This window comes from Equus przewalskii, chromosome 8 (assembly GCF_037783145.1).
Source record: "Equus przewalskii isolate Varuska chromosome 8, EquPr2, whole genome shotgun sequence".
Classification (NCBI taxonomy): domain Eukaryota; kingdom Metazoa; phylum Chordata; class Mammalia; order Perissodactyla; family Equidae; genus Equus; species Equus przewalskii.
The window spans coordinates 10,378,726-10,394,031 of record NC_091838.1 but is presented as its reverse complement, the minus strand read 5'-3'; the positions used below and the strand labels follow the sequence as shown (position 1 = coordinate 10,394,031).

General features: G+C 35.5%; 1 long non-coding RNA gene across 4 annotated transcripts in view; it reads right to left on the bottom strand.

Moving 5' to 3' along the window:
- Positions 1–5,994: 5,994 nt before the first annotated feature.
- The window catches only part of LOC103550942 (uncharacterized), a 60,861-nt gene continuing 51,549 nt past the window's right edge, over positions 5,995–15,306 (bottom strand). For 3 of the 4 annotated variants that reach the window (XR_011542989.1, XR_011542987.1, XR_011542988.1), the window contains one exon: positions 10,299–12,604. This is a non-coding gene — a long non-coding RNA (uncharacterized lncRNA). Of the gene's footprint in view, positions 6,243–10,298; positions 12,605–15,306 lie in introns of those variants that run through there. The other variant, XR_011542990.1, reaches the window with a different exon arrangement.

Here is a 15,306-nt window from a genome sequence, read left to right as displayed (position 1 = left end):
CTGTTCTGTCCTGTTTGAGTCATATTATTTGTGGCTCTCTATTTTCAAACCACATATTCTTAGAAAGATTTCTATGAAAATGCAAACTAAATTGTAAAGATTATTTTGAATATTTCTAGTAATGCAAAACTCATACTGTCCTTTGCAAGGCAAATTATTCCATTGATGAATGGCAATAACAATTTAAAAAACTGCCCTGAGTGACATGAAAATGTTGCTGTCTACAGCTCTGGCCTATTATTCCTGTTGCTTCCTTAAGAGCACTGTAAGGAATATGCCTAATCTTTTCTCTAGAAAGAATTCTTCATATATCTGAACACAGTTGTTGCATCCTTAGTCCTCACTTTTTTAAACAAATAGTCTCACCTTTTTAAATCAATAGAATATTGATTCTAGACCCCTCACCCATTCCGGCGGTCTCTCCTTGATAAGCTCTAGTGTATACTTCTTGCTCTAAACATGTGCTGACAAGAACTGAACACAATGCACCAAATGTGTTTTCCCAGAATATTCTCATCTTTTATTCTTTAGGCACTCTTCTCTGATTAATCTTACATTAACCAAGACGACAGAAAGCAAGCACTTGGACACCTCATTTTATTGTTGGTTTATTGAGTTTGCTGTCAACAAAGAAACCCTAATTCCTTTTTACTACTTGATGTTGTTATATGTAAATTTCCTACAACCTTTCAATGTACACTCCATTTTCAAACTTACATTCTGGCCTTTCCGTTTAACTCAGGAAACAGTTGTGTTCTTTTTTAATTCTAATTTCTTGTGTGCACTGTTGTGCTCTATCTCTAACTGTCTTTCTCTGTCTGTCTCTCTCAGTCTGGGGTCATCATTAAATAAGCAAAGCACACCCTTGCTGTGTTGGACAGCCGAGAAGGTGAGAGCTCTCAGCCTGCCATTACACACTGTTCCAATGCAATATTCTCAGCCAGCCAGCATTTTCTTGTCTGCAGGAAGATAGGTTAAGGCATTCTCAAACAACTGCCAATATTCAGCTACATTTTCTGTACGAGGAGCAACTAGCTTGCTATGAGTTGGAAATGTATGTATTTACCAAAGACCATGCACTTCACTGTTTTAATTGTTTGAAAACTAGTGCAAAGTATTTCAAGACCTACATTTTCTGGATGAAATTTACTGGAAGTATCTCTTCCATCTTGATTCTGATCTCTAGACCCAAAGTAATGTTAGACACGGCTGAAAGAATTATTCTGGAAATGGACTTTTTCAATAAAAGTGGAAATAGTGTCCTAAAGCATTATTCCTGCATGTCTTTTAAATTCTGCTTTAGGAAGAATCACAACTTGGATAACCACACCTGTAGAAAATGTGAGTAAAATTGTTGAGTCTGATAAAAATGTTTTTCCAGGTAAAGTAACTTTAAAGACATTTTCAAACTTTGGAAAGGCTGCCTAAGTCATAAAAACATAAACTTCTCTTTGAAATGGATTTGATTTATGGATGTTATTCTAATAGTTAATTATAGTTGCTTCCTAGCCTGTAAGGCCTGAAAATGGAAATCTAGAAGCCACAATTCTACTTCCTTTTCAAATGTTATTTTCTACTAGGTCCTGACCAAAACTTAATTATAATTTAAACATAGCTAACTTATTTCTACCTACCTCAAGACATATTTAGAGTAATTAGTGGGGGCAGAAAAGATTAAATAGAGGAGAAAAGTAATATAAAAATCAATATTTTTAATATTTTTATTATTATACATTCAAACCATGCTTATGCATTTTTATAAACTATATGTTTCTAAATTATCCACATTTCATAGACTTTTAGAATACTATTTTTATATTCTAAAACATAATTCCTGCTGAAAACACTAAGTAAATTTAGCATTAAGACAAGTGAAATAAAGAGCATGCAATCTAAAACATTTTATCATTTATTTGAGCAGTTGTATTAAAATCACCAGAGAAAAATATGTAGTTGCAATCATCCACTGTATTTTCAAGATGCTCAGCAACCACGAAATGAATTTCACATCAAAACCATAATGAGAAAAAAGATTCCAGAATAATTTCCCATTTCCCCAAATTGGATATGAATGAACAGGGAAGGCAGATCATTTCTAAAAACAACATCTTATCCAATGGACTGAATCCTTACAATCTTTGTATTAGGAGCCAACGTTTGAAAAAAGCACACCATCATTTCAACATGATCAGGCAACACTTATTTTGAATATAGTCTATTTCTTTCAGACAACAACAAACTCTGTTTCGTTTGTTTTACAAGTTGAAGAATAATAGCAACCTTCCCAAATGAATAATAGCAACCTTTCCAAACTCTCCTATGAACTTGTTTCTGGAAGAAATGGTGATATTTTTGTTATCCCTTTTCCATCTTCCAGCAGGTCATGCGTAATGAAGCTATTAGCTCTGTGACCAACCCCGAATATCTTCTCTTGTGACAACTCTCCCATCAGTTAAATCAAAAACTTCACTTTTTTCCTTCGTGTTCATCATGTTAACATTGGACGTAACACATTGTGTTATGGTTAGTTGTACATATGGCTATCTTTCCCGATAGATTGGGATCAAGTGGCCTACCCTCTTGCTAAGTGTCATTTAACCTCTTTAGGCCTCACTTTCTCGTACATCATATGGGGATAATAACGATATGTACCTCACAGGGATAAAGTGAGTATTGAATCAAATAATGAATATAAAGTGCTTACAACAGTGGCTGACACGGTAATTGCTCAATGTATGTTTCTTGTTATTACATGTAAAACATCCACTGTGCCTGACACACAGTATATAATCAACAGAGTGGAATTTTGACCATTCTTAACATTCTCTTACTCTGTATTCCTTCAGTATTTCTGGATTCACTTAACACTTAGTGTATTACACTTTATATTATTTTATATTAGGGTTCCCTAATATATTATGGTTCCCTTGTGTGTTCCTCTTTATATTAAAAAAATAAGTTAAACATTAAAATGTTTGGGAAATGCAAAAGGAAAATTTGAAGAGTGTTCTCGATTTCATTAATATGTTAATGTGCATTACAAATCTCCAACAGCAGCTATGCTGCTCTCCCAATACTTACTTGACCAACTCCCACACCCACCATCGTTCTTTAACAGTGTTTCAAATGCTGCCCTATAATTATTCTCTGCTTACATAGTTTTTAACGCCTTGAACCATTGGTGGCACATAGGTTCCTCAAGGGAAGTGATTGGTTTCCTGTTGCCTTTACATCTTTTCACGGCACACCACCAGCATTGGTGTGACAATGGCGATTTTATCTTTATGCATCAACCTGGCTTACGTACTTACGGCACCAACTGATGGAGCCACTTCCTTCTCACCTGCTTCTCAGAGCCAGCAGTGTGGGATTCTCCTAAATATAGGACTTCTGCTATGGTTCACATCTCTTGAATATCTGTGTGGTTCTCTGCACTGAGTTGTTAAGGAAGCAGAAATTCTTATCCATGAAGAAAATCACTGCCTCTCTCCTCCTCATCTTTGCCCATTCTCCAGACCAGAAGTGCTAGGCCCCTGTCAAGTTCTCAATTGGAAGACCAGGTTTTATGCAAGGAAATCTAACCTGAGAGAAATCCTGTGAGATGTCCTCCAGAAATTCCTAAATAGGTGATCCATCAAGGGTGGAATTTTCTACAAGTCAGGCCATTGTCAGATCTCACTAGGGATTTAAATGACCCAAAACGATAGCAAAACCTAAATCCCTCAAGGGCTCCTGAACAATAGGTTTGTGAAGAACCTAAGTGAAATCTCCTAGTCCACAGAAAACCTCCTGAGTCACATTTTAAAATATCTGCAAAATAAGAGTGTTGTATGTGGGAACAACAGCAAATCTATTAACAAAAGTAGTATATAGGAGTATGTTTAAGGGAAACGTCGTTGGATCTCTCCTTGTTATTAGAGCATTTCCTAATAAAATGGTCATTACATTTTTATTTGTATTACAAAGCATTGCAGTTGATGTTGTTTTATATTTCTGGATCTATGTCTGTCTATATGTGTACATGCATGCCTTATGTTCACACAGAGCTACTATAAGAAGAATACCTTGAAGAAGAAATTTTCTAATAACTCTGAATCCAAGATTTTGTTAGTAAAAGTTTTTAAAAGGACAAAGTATGCAATAAGAGAAGTGAAGATGTTCTCCTTTAACAATATTCCTAGATTGTATTTGAAATATAAAAGCAAAAATAAGTCTGACATTTAAACTAAAAAATCCACATAGTCTTCAGATTGAAAATACGATATTTCTGGATAGTTTGATAAAGTTTGTTGCCAATGAGCTTTACGCCACTCCTGTCATCTTCCCTCCCATTGAATCCGGTCACTATCTTAGACCTTGACGGGCTGTAGCGCTGTGTGCTCCTCAGAAGCACAGTCTAGAGAGAAGCTAGCAGTCCTTTATTTCGTAGTAACCACATTGTAATTGAAGATGAGGTTCAAAGGGGAAGAGTGAGTTTCCCAAAGGTGTTCTTGCTTTAAGAGCTGCTTTTGCACACAATGCCATGCTAATAAGTGTCTTGGAGTGGATACCTCCTGTTAACACTGCTTTCACAGTTTCATTAATTTTCCATCAGAGACAAACAGCCCTTTAAACACTGTGTCTCAAAGACTCTTACAGCTTCAGTATATCCATAAGGCCTTTATCTGTTTCGCCGGGCAGTAGCATCTTTGCTGACTAATAAGTACAGCTTTCATGCCCTGCTCCAGCTTCTTCCATCCAGCGAGAAGGAAAGTCCGCGCTGTTTTTATGGATCATTCTAACTATGAATAAAAAACAGAGCATCCTTTCTGCAGAATTCTCCTTTTCAAAATAGAATCTGCGAGCCAATGGCAGAAATACCTTATTGTAAGGCAGCTGGTACAGGGTACGTCCTCTTGAAGAAGGTGTCACCTCAGGGCAGGGACCTCGTGTTTCTGTGGCCAAGTGAAGAGCATCGTGTGCCATGAGCTATGTCAGAAACACATTGGATACTGTTTCATTTATTTAAAACCTAATTTTAAAAAGGAAAATTAACTTGGATTCAGCACTTTAACTGTAAATTATAGTTTCTGAATAGATGAAATTAATTTGGAGAGCAAATGCATCCCCTAAAAAATTCCCCAATTCTGTTTCTGATGATTTAAGAGAGAAATATAAAGTTTATATTAAGCCCTCCATCAGGAAAAAAGAAAAATATTAACATCTACTATTGGGGTTTTGCTGTGGGAACAGCTCTCTTTTTATTTCATAGAGGAGTAAATAGTCACATAAAGCATTCATTAATAGCCAGGAAACAAATCAGACTTTCCCTTAAGCAGCCTTAACTAATGCACTCATCTTTACTAGAGAAAGTTTTAATTGAGTGATATTTCAAAAATCAGCACAAACTTGAATATATTTCTCTTTTCACTGTATCCTAATTTGCTCCTCGAATCCATCATCGATGGTTCATTTAGACCACTACGTTCTAACTGCTAAGACTTGAAATAAATCTTTTACACTTTCAAAAGTCTTCCTTTTTATTGTCTTACTGATCTGCTTTGTAAGGTTTTTTTCTTTTGCTCTGGAATGTATCAGAATCTTAGAGAAACTGGAAGGATAAGAACATAGCTATAAATGTATGCACATATGAAAAACATAAAGATAATATATAGCATAAATCTGTATGTGTGTATATATATTTGTATATATAATGTTCCATATGAGATAAATGTAAAATAAGGTATGCTTTTGGTAAAACTATTATTCTTAACCACATTAACTGTTTCTATTTTTCTTTTTAGTTTGACATACTGTAAAACTTTACAGAAAAGTTGCAAAAATAGTACCTGGCTCTATTATCCTCAGCATACTTATTTGCTCATGTAACTCACCCACTCAACCCACCAGCAGTGCCAGTCAAATCCTTGGCCCCAGCCCCTGAATGCAGTGGCTCGCTGGCCGAATCCTTGACCCAGACCAAGGGGACGCCAAAGGGACCACATTAACTTTTTCAATATCATTTGAATTTTATTGAGGAAATGCCAGGAGCTTCCAGATGAGTCTTCTGCTTCAAGACAAGATTGTGCAATCTCCATTTCACACATTTTCTCTTTTCTTGTAAGGTTCTAAGGAAGAGTCCGCATCAGAATTTCATACAGACTACCAGCTCTACATTTTTTTTCAAAGGAAGTACCATGAGGTTTGTGAAGGTTCAAATTTCATGACAAATTCTATTTCTAGTCTTCTCTCACAATCAGTCACTGTCGCAAACAGTAGGAAAAAAAAATGAGAAAATCAATTTTATCTCCTACAATTACAGGAAATAAACTCTATGGAATATTCTGCTTTATTGGATTGCATCTGAATCATCAAATGAAAGACATTTTATCCATTCGGCTTATTCATAGAATGTGGCTTATTACATTATACAGTAAACTGGAAGATATTGGGTGAGTTATTTAACCACTACCAAGGTTCATTTAGTAAAAGACCACCTCTGTTGCTCTAAATGTTATGATAGAGACTTAGAGAAGAAAAATGCATTTTATAGCTATTATCAATATTAGTCACAATGCCTTCTTTTTATGTGCGAGGGGCAGATATTTTGTAGAAAAATAAAAGAAGCCAGTGACCTAGGAGGTAAATGATTTGCCTAATGTCGCAGAGCGGTTGAGCAACAGAGGGAGATCAAGGTCTCCTGGCTCCTTGTCTGGTGCACAGACCAGCAGCGCACATTGCGCTCATAAATGCACGTCATTGATAAGAGGTTTCCTATTCCCCTCGGCACACAGAAAGACATTAGTTATACGCCTTTCTGGGTGAAAAGGGACTTTAAGCCACAGGTTTTTTATCTCCCTACCTTGCTAAAATGGCACATTTGAGTTAAATAAGACATGTTAACATCCAGAGAAACCTGCCAGGAATAAGAGGAAAGAAGGACTACCCAGCTTAAAATTTTTTCTTACTTTGGGAGGAATGAAGCAGAGTGTTAAGCTATTCAGAATCTGTATCCTAAACGTAAGAAGTGATTATTTGTCCCCAAATAAAGTCATATGATAAACACATGTGCTTGTAAAACAGCCCATTCCAAACCACGTACTGAAGTGAAAGAGGGTTGAAGATGTATTTTATTTGATGAGCCATATACAAATCTTAGTGTATGTTCACAACCTCATTAAATATATGGCAGCCCCTTTGGAACAAACCAAACATGGTCACAAACTTCCTGGGCCTATTTTTGGAAACAGAACTGCTGGGCAAGTTACGTTTCAAGCCACAGACCAACCACAAGAGCCACAAGTATGGCTGGATGGACCAATTTGGAAACCCATAGTGCACAGCCTGGGATATTTCTTGGGGGGCTGGAGACATTAATGAGCAAGTTACTCAGGGAATTACCATATTTATCCACATACAACACATTTGAGAAGTTGGAGCTATGAAATTGACACTGGTCCTTTTTCTGTACTCTAAGTTCACCTGTGGCTGAAGACCAATGATATAAAATTCTGCTGGCTGGGTGGAACACATTTCAGTTCTGTGGATGCACACACACATGTGGAAAAAAGTACATATTTCTAAATAGGATATTAATTATTGACCTGTGTTATTAATGCCCTGGCATTTTTAAAAGTTTCAGAGCAGATTTTCTCCAAGTATCTGAGGATGTCTGTGGGTATATGAACGTATTCTGAGGGATTCAAGTAGCTTCTTAATTTTTTTCAGTGTTTGGTTTTCATTGCTCTGATAACCTTTAAAAACTTAATACAGCATATTCTGGATCATCTGGAGGATCCTAAACTGCCATTTGATTTGTGCTTACAAACAAATTGATGCCACATGGTATTTCTAAAGGGAAAAAAGAAATGGCTTTAATATATAAACCATGCATTCACCCCCGAATGAAGGCCAAATGCTGTCATGATTTACTGTACAAAAGAAGTTTTCACAGCAGTTCCCAAAGGGCAAATTGGGGTGAACTGAGTCATCACATAACACATGGTAACGCAGACTTCGCAGTCCCCGCCACAGGGAAGGCTGTAAAGGCAGCTCTTTGTGCCAGAGCCTCTGGCTTCCACTCTCATAACATACTTGGAACATGCATTAAGGGCAGAGGGAATCCAGAGACGGTCACCAGCAGCTGGTATCTTGTAGGACACATTTCGCAGAAGGCTTTAGCAGAGCACATGATGTGATGGGAACATAGAGAGAACCTCACCGCTAAGCATAGTACAGAATTAAGGAAAAGCAAATTTGGGCAGAAATAGCTAAGCTGAAAGAAATAACCTTGACAGAGGCTTTGTCATACAAATTAGGTCTCTATGTAAAAATTCAACATGTAACAATTAGAGATTGAAAGACTGAGAACTTTCTAGAAGCATGTAACCCGAGCTATTCCGCTCAATAAAGCCTGAGCACCAGTTGTAAAACAGATTGTAAACATTGGTGAAACATGTTCCCTACCCTTAGGGTACTTACATTTTAAGGAAAGAGACAGACTCCTAAAGAAATGATTTCAGTATAATTTGGTACTTATGGGAGAAAGAGAAGAGCATTTTTCCAGTGTAGTACAAAAGAAGGACCAAATAACCTTGAACCAGAACAAGTTCGTGTGGATGAGAAATAGAAGTGGAGTCGCAGAACTCCAGTGATGAAAAGAGTATCCCAGAATCCACAGTAGAGGCACTGTCTTAATGACATAGGATTGGTCCTTCTGCTAAACACCGACACACATTGTGCAGGTATGACATTTCAGGTCTCTGCATATTCTTGATACATTGTACTTAATTCAGAGTCTGAGCTGTGGTCTTATCTCATCCTGTTATTCTTCTTGTAAAGTCACAAAGCACAAGAAGAACAATAACACTTTTTTTTAAGTCATGACAAATAATCCCAGCATCCTATGGTATTTCTAGTTATTTCAAAAGGCATTGCAAAATCTTAAACACGATTTTCATTCCTTTCAAAATTCAAAAACAACAGACATTAGCATGGTAAAAGTATTTTTAATCTATGGTACACCTAACCATGTCCTCAAAAGAGAAAGAGTGGGGCCTTATAAAATCAGGTCAAGAATCAGAATAATTCAGATTGGAGCTGTGCTAAAACCTCTGAGAGCTATGTGGTTGGTCAGCGACTGGTATAGCCCAGACTGCCAGACATAACTCCAAGAAGCCACATTTAAGTTTTTCACTCTCCTTCAAGAGTAACTTATAGGTAATGAGGACTAAAAAATCTTCAGCCTCTCCTGCTCTGCGGTCAGTGCCACAAATCAGCCTGGAAAGCCGAAATCCGATGGGTCCAACGAGCCCTCGTAGTTTGGATGCTTACAGCTTGCAGCGGGAAGCCCAAAGATCAGAGAAGCAAACTGCAGCACAAAACGTTTTCATGGTTGCAAGCTTGAATGCCAATTCTAAGTAACAGGATCTTGAGCTGGAAGTACTCTGGAAATCTGATGAAGTTCAGTAGCTGAGTGTTTGACATCAGATTCAATAAACTGGAAACTCTGAATTTATTTGTAATTGTAACTGTTCTCCCCAGCCCCACCCAAACTCGTGGGACTCTCTGTAATTTACACACAGAGAACCTTGTAATAAAAATCTAGAGAAGATAAATGTATAACATAAAAAGATCAGTCCTAATTGCAGTTTATGTTTTATTGGGTAAAAATTCTGCCTTCTGGAAGATTATACAAACCAAATTCTGGACCCTTGGAGAGTGTTCTGCCTTATTTATTGTTCTGCAATATTGCCTGCCTTTTCCCCGTGTTCTTTGTGCTCAGGAAAAATTTTGTGCTTGTCGCTTTTCTGCAACATAGCTGCTGATTTCAGTGAAAAATGGATTGTGGGGTATTTACTCATGTATATAGTTTTCCTTTTCTTTTTGCATTCTTTAAAAATAAAACCTTATCATTTCATTCCCCCAGGTGGTGATAGAAGTCAGGCAGAAATTATTTAAAGGAAAAAAATGAGATTACTATTTTAGCTTGAATGTCAAAAGCAGAGAGGACTTGGGCAGTATTAAAGGGTCATGAATTCACAGGCAGTATAATCTGTAGTGTTTTATCTTCATATGTAACTGAAAAAAGGAAGATTTAGAACTCACTTTTTAATTTGAAATAAATTAACTTACTAAAACTAAATTGTTTAAAACAAAATTTAAAATTATCCATTAGGTCTTTTTATTTTCTTCGTCTTCTATTCATCTCACCTCTTTCTTGAAATCTCATTTTATGAGCATGTTTTATTAATGATCTATTAATAAGCATTCACTTAAAACATGACTGATTAAAAAGTAGACCTGATTTTAAGTAAGTGTTCTGAAAATGTTTCATTTATTGAATTCATTGAGGTTTAAGTTCTCATTTGTATAGCTAGAGGGTAAATTACAGATACTCATGCTTGTTTTATCATTATAATGAAAGCAGTACCCGTATTTGCAACACTAATTAAAATTCCACTCTGACCCATATAAATTCAGCCTCTTCCCCAAGTAGATTATTTTCAAATCTTTATATAAAATTTACTATATGCGTGTGATAATGAAAGTGTCTATCTTTAGTGTATCATAATCAAGGTTAAGAGAAAGTAAAAATTAGGTTCAGATTTTTGAATACTGCAGGGTACATTTTTAGTACCCTACAGAGAGAAGCAGTCACACGACTCCCATTAACTTTAATGGAACCTGTATGGGCAAATTGTACGCTGAAATTCTTAAGAAGTTACACGTCAGTAGAGTTTACTAGTTTCATTTTTTCTATTTGGAACTCTAATTCTGAATCCCTTTACTTTCTAACAGTCTAGAGGGAAGGTACGTCAATAAAAATGATTAACATAAATGTTTTCCAAGTTTTGTAAGCACACCTTTTCTATACATTTGCTCAGAAGTTAGAAATCAACAAATAACAACTAATAGCATTTGAGATTCACTTAGCAGGTAAATTCAAACTCAATAAAGGACACGGTTTTAAAATATGAATGTAATAGTGCTCTTTAAATATGACTATTGTAGCATTCTTAATCCCCTAGTGCTTAATCATATTTCACATTCCTATTTGCAATTACAATAGCAAAATAAAAGACTTTAAAAATATTTTCAATATAGTGAATGCTGAAATTAAATGCCTTTGTGTTACCATATTTAGAAGTTTATATTTTAAATGAAATATACTTGGAATTCTATATATTAATCTTATTAAAATGTTATATACCACACTTAGGACTGTTGAGAAAGAAACACACGCATAATTAAAAATTAAAACATCCTCACAAGGGGGAAAAGGAACCGAAATATTCTCCAGCACGATTAGCAAAATCTTTCCACAGTTGTGCATTCAATCACTTGCCTATGTGGTGAAGTCAGGCTTTGTTAACAAATCCCTTCAAGAGTGTTTAGTATAATATTGAATTTACATCTACCACACAGAATATAAAAAGAGACAAATGAAGATTCTTCTAATGCCAACTCATCCAAGATGTTCATAGCACAACTAAATTTGGAAAGAACTGGGTATCTCTCAATTCTCTTTCCTCTACTAAATAGATCTACCTGTATTTAAAATTTTCTAGAAATTCATTATTAAAAAATTAACTTAACTTTTAAATTAATTAATTAACTTTAATTAACATTAAAAAACTCACCATTAAAAAAATTTTTTAAAGAACCTTCAATGTAAACTTACAAGAACCTTTCATTTGACCTTATTTGGGCATCTGAATAACCAAAACTGGACTTAGACAAAAAACATGGTTTAATCAGGAATGAAATGTTTCTTGTGAAAACATTAGTTGGTTACCAAATGAACCCTTGAAACATGCATACCATCAATAAATACTAGTACTGCAAGAAACATTAGCCATCTGTTCTATTCTATCATTTTAAAGGTGAAGAAATTGAGCCTCTAAGAGGTTCAGTGATTATCCTAAGGTCCCCCGGCTACTTCGTTGCAGGAAAAACTAGAATCTCAATCTCTCAATTCCTCATTCATTCATTGAGCATTTTTTTATTGAGCACCTACCATGGCCTTATGCAATTTTAGGCAATGGGTTAAAGTGATGAACAAAACACACAAGATCTTTGCCATCTTGGATCTCACATTCTAAATGAGGAGATACAACAAAGAAGTGAATAAGTAAAGAAAAAAGACAATTTCAGATTGTGGTGCATACTCAAAAGGATTTGGTGTGATTTTCACCAACTGAGATGCAGCTATTTGATCATTTCTCTTCTCAGCTCCTTTGGTATCTCCTTTTCTCTCCTTGACGTTGAAAGTAAAGAGGAATTCATCAGTAGATCTACCTTCGTACTTGTCTTCAGTTAAGTTCCCTCAAAAGGCATCCACGTATTCATGAAACACATCAATATTTGCCATGCTTTATTACATTCACATTATGTGTTTGTCAGCTGTCAAGGATGTCCACTTTCATGGGAGCTTTTCAGTATCTGACTTTTGTATTTTTTGGTCTCTTGAGTTTCTCCCCGTGTCATAGAAGAACTTCAAAGACTGAAAACTTGAGACCATGTGGTAAAAACAATTTCAGAAAAGGTGTATGCGTAAGGATTCTCCTTCTTCAGAGCAAAATGACTGTCCCTCCATGGTTATTTCTCATGCTGTGCGATTTTTCTGTGTAGAGAACAAAAGAGAGTTTGAAAGATGAGGTGGTATGAATCTGGCTGCTTGTAATTCTGTGAAATTGTACTGACTGTCTTGTCTTCAATGTCAGACAGTGAAACTGTTTCCTCTAACTAGCAAAAGGGATGTTCAGTGCTTTTGTCTTTCATTTTTTCTTAATGCATAATTTATGTATGGTCCATTTATTAATAACCATGAAGTGTCATACCTGGAAATCTGCTCACAAAAGAACAGAATATACAGAATCAAAATGAACATTTCATAGGCAGATAGTATTTTTACATTAAAAAAACTTGCCCTAGTTAATTCTTTCTGAGAATGTTGGACAAAGTCCAACAGAAATTATTCAATTATTAATATAACCATATTTAGCAAATTAAACAAGAATTTCAACTCTATCCTGGTTACTGATAAATCTCAAGGGAAATAAAACATTTTTTTATGATAACGTGGTCTACCTGGAATAGAAAATATTTCAATAAAGCACTATTTCTGTGAGTCCCTTGAAAGGACAGAAACTTTCACCTTGTATATATTTTCCTTGCCTAGCACAATGACACATTATATTGTAATGATAAGAAAACCTACAATAGCTAATATTTATGAAATAATTAACATTTGTGAGACAACAATCTAGTAAATTAGGTACTATTATCATTTCATGTTACCCATAGAGATTAAATATTTTACCCAGTGTCACTCAGTTGATGAGAGAAAGAACCAGGATTTGCACTCAAGTATCTGACACTAGAACTCATCTTCTTAACCATTTTCTCTACTACTTCCATGACTTGTTTAGAATAAACATTCAAAAGTGCATTTAAATTAAATTGAAATCCTGATAGATTAGCCTTTTTGTTATAAGCCATTAAGAAGACTTAGACTTCTGGATAAATGCCTGGGGTAAAAAGTAAAACATTTAGTTCATTGTATATTCTATGTATTCCAAATAGTCTATGCCTTGTAAAAAGTCTAGAGCTGAAAATTATTTTAGCAATAATTCTAGTCTAGTCCCCCCATTTTCAGATAGGCACTCAAATCCTTCTGGGGCCAGAGAGATGACTCAGGTGACTGTGTCATGCAACTTGCTTATAGCAAAGCCAAATTTCCCAATTTCCAGGAAAAATATTTGAATTACACCATACTATTTCTATTTTTATTTATGCATTTATTTGAAAATGAATTGCTCATACCTTGATTGTTAGCTTTATGTAGTATTATAGACTCTTAAAGTGTCCCCTATCATTTCTACCTCCTGATGACCTTGTGTGATCCCCCTTCCTTGAATGTTGGTGAGAACTGTGACTTGCTTTTAACCAATAGAAAATAACAATGGCAATGGGATGTGTGTAGCTACATGTATGTGATTATGTGACTACATTACATAAGACCATATGTCCCATTTTGCAGGAATATTTCTCAAGCTTGTTGGTCTTGATGAAGAAAGCAGCCATGTTGGAAGGCTCATGTGGTAAGGAATGGAGGGAAGCCTCCTGGACTGAGGGGAGCTTCTAGCCAGTAGCCCGCAAGGACCTCCAGCTGATTGCCAGCAGGAAGATGAGGCCATCGGTCCTACAACTGCAAGGAAATTAATTATGGCAGTGACCTAAGTGAATTTGCAAATGGATCCTTCCCCAGTTGAGTATTCAGATGAGAACTCAACCCTGAACAATGCCTTGACTGCAGCCTTTCAGAAGACACAGCTAATCCATTCTCAGACTTCTGATGCACAGAAATTGTTAGATAAAAAAATGTCTGTTGCTTTAAGCCATAACTTTTAGGGTAATTTCTTATACAACAATAGAAAACTAATACATGTAGTCATCCTTATTATGGCAAGAATCTGACACTGAATTTAATTATTGTCAAACTAAGTAAGGTTTAGCTAGCTAAGTCTTGGCCTTAGCTGTATTTGTTGAACTTGAAACATTACGTTCCAGACATTTGTTGAATCGTCTGTTGAATCTGAAACATTACCTTATGTAAGAGGAGGACCTCAAAAAACATCTGTTGAATGAACAAATGATAAAATGTCTCTAGTATAACATCAGTAAAGAAGAAGTGAGATTTGATCATAGAATTAGTAGTATTATAATTTTAGAAAAGTATTGCCTGACAACACCACTCATTCTTTTATTTGTGTGTACATAGAGAATGGAGTTGCAATCAAAAATAGCTTTGGTCTGAATCTGAAGATTAGAAAGGAAGAAATGACTTAGGCTGTATAAAATTACTAATGTGGATTTTCTACATATGTGGTATGTATGATGCTATTATAGCTCTTTCTGTTATTTCAGGGTCAATGCTATGAAGAATTAATCAGTGTGGCTTTTCAACAATCATTTCCATGTTTAAGCTCATTAAAAGAACTGCTTTTGACTACATTCTCCATTTTAAAAACTCTAAATCATGCTTGAATGGATATTTACTTTATCCCTATGTTATTCAGGCATTTGAAAATGCTTAATAAAAAGTCTTCAAAACAAAATAGCTATGAAAAACAGATATGTGGATTTGAGCATTGATGAAAATGCTGGCCTGTTTTTAAAAATGTGACTATCCATAGAATTAAGGTAAAATGGAACTATTTCTATAGTTACTGTTTGTCATTAACTGTAATACTACTAGGATTATTGGCAAATAAAGTTAAATGCAGTAGTCATTAAAACAATCTTGATTTTGGGGTGGCTGGC